This window comes from Copadichromis virginalis, linkage group LG8 (genome assembly GCF_057382275.1).
Source record: "Copadichromis virginalis isolate Kocher_CV1m ecotype Utaka linkage group LG8, C_Virginalis_male_GT1.1, whole genome shotgun sequence".
NCBI classification, from domain to species: Eukaryota; Metazoa; Chordata; class Actinopteri; order Cichliformes; family Cichlidae; genus Copadichromis; species Copadichromis virginalis.
In genome coordinates, this window is record NC_140625.1 from 19,314,331 (window position 1) to 19,315,683 (window position 1,353).

Sequence of the window (1,353 nt, forward strand, 5' to 3'; positions counted from 1 at the left end):
CATAACCTTTTGACTGACTGACAATTTTAAGTCACATTTTAATGTCCTCAGTGTTTCAGTTTTTTGGTTAGTTTCCTATAACAGCTTTTTGTATGTAAAATCAGAAATTATTACTTTAACAAACCACTGACAAACCATATTTCATGATGAGCACCTTTCTAAATTGGCCATAACAAACCTAGTTAGTGTTCAATAAATAACTAATAGTTCAAAAACATTAATGTAATGAAGTGATGTTGTCATTTAAGAAAAAACCCCAATTAATTCTCTAGAGAATAGAAAATAATACAAATAAGAACTGATATAAAAGCCAAAGATAAAATAAACTGCTCTTTATTATGAGAACACCAGAATGCACACTACATGACAGTAAACATGTTTACAGGCATTAGTATCTGTTGCACAGATCAGCTGAGCAGCAAGTGGCAGATGATACACCGGGCTGATTCATTATCCTGCAGTCATTTGACTTCATGCAACCTTTGAAATATCTGGGAGCTGTGGAAACAAGGAAAACAAGGTGGTATGAAATCATCTGTTGTAACTGATTTAATTTTGTTCTTTTTTTTTCCTGCACACTAAACCAAATGAGGGTTTTGACTTACTAGATCCTGCATAAATGATGGCACTGGTGCAGACATTGTTAAAGCCATGGCAGGTCTCCACAGAGTTTGGGCAGTGTCGCAGACCTCCACAGTAACACTTCAGAGCTTCACCTGGGAAAAAAAATAAATCAGGTTTAATCACTGTAGCAAAGCATTTTCACAGCCAATAATTTAAATACAGTAAATAGAACAGTAGCAGAGTCTCCCAAATGTGCCTCATTGACAGATATGGAAAATGATGCATATATAAAACAGGCTGCAGCTTAACTCACTCTGGCTGATGACCAGCAAAACCAAAACAGCAACAATCACAGTCTTCATGTCTTCAGGATGCCTCGCCTCACTGCACCAATCTCTGCATGAAAAAAGGGAATAAATGTGAGAAGATCAAACTCTTTAAGCTCCACCATAATCCACATATTGAAGGACAAACACATCCCACCTGATGAATGATTCTTCTGGAGAGTGATTCCTCAAATGTGTGTCAGCTTGGTTTCCATCCTCCTTTTTTATTTGGTCTTGTGCAATTGATGCGAATCTAGTGTATCATTAACTCAAAACTTCATGTGGGTTTTTGCACAAACACAGAGTGAAATATCAAGATCAGACTGTGATGCTGCAAAAACACACCGTGACACCACTTGACTCATCAAGAGAATGTGCAAATATATTTGCACACCAGTTGTTCTGTTTGTATAAGCAACATATGCAGCGCAAAGTAACAACATGATGTGAGGACACGTATAAA

General features: G+C 37.0%; 1 long non-coding RNA gene across 1 annotated transcript; it reads right to left on the reverse strand.

Annotated features, from left to right (window-relative positions):
* Positions 1–317: 317 nt before the first annotated feature.
* On the reverse strand, positions 318–1,124 carry LOC146703208 (uncharacterized). Its single transcript, XR_014922094.1, has 4 exons — positions 1,048–1,124; positions 878–960; positions 606–716; positions 318–498 (listed from the first exon to the last, which is right to left on the reverse strand). It is a non-coding gene; the product is annotated as an uncharacterized LOC146703208 (long non-coding RNA).
* Positions 1,125–1,353: the final 229 nt, after the last annotated feature.